Below are 678 nucleotides of genomic sequence, written 5' to 3' on the forward strand. Positions count from 1 at the left end.
TAGGGCCACATCTAAGGACTGGGCGGTATGGGGTTAGGGCCACATGTAAGGACTGGGCGGTATGGGGGTAGGGCCACATGTAAGGACTGGGCGGTATGGGGTTAGGGCCACATGTAAGGACTGGTTGGTGGAACCCAGGAACCTCGTCTGTCTGTCGCCGGCTCACCGATGGATCTTCATCCAACAAGGACTTCATTGTCCTTCAGAAAGATGTGACATTTGGGGCCCTCGCAGGTTGGTGACATGTGGTGAGATGAAGGGCCCCTGGGAACGTCTCTTCTTTCTGAAGGACAATGAAGTCCTTGTTGGATGAAGATCCATCGGTGAGCCGGCGACGTGTCTCCCTCCGCAGGTTACTGCAGCACCGGGGTCCATGGGTCAGGTGTGTGATATGGACATCATCCTCCCACCAACCCAAGAGGGGAACCCTGGGACGTGTCCTTGGTATGGTGGGGCCCCTAGAAGTCCTAGGGACCTCCCGGTTATCCATGTCCCTCCTGATGAAGGTTCGCTCTCCGCACGGCGCTGTGTGCTCGCACTGGTGCACACCGTTTCTGCAGAAGAGCTGACAATCGTTGCGGTGCCGGCGCGCCGGTCTGGCCCGGTGTATGGTCTCCTGCAGGAAGCTATGGGGCCGACGCGATACGTAGGCTTTTATTGATGCCTCTCCGTCCTGTA

The sequence above is a fragment of the Nanorana parkeri genome, unplaced genomic scaffold, assembly GCF_000935625.1.
Source record: "Nanorana parkeri isolate BGI_ZX_2015 unplaced genomic scaffold, ASM93562v1 scaffold4307, whole genome shotgun sequence".
Taxonomy (NCBI): Eukaryota; Metazoa; Chordata; class Amphibia; order Anura; family Dicroglossidae; genus Nanorana; species Nanorana parkeri.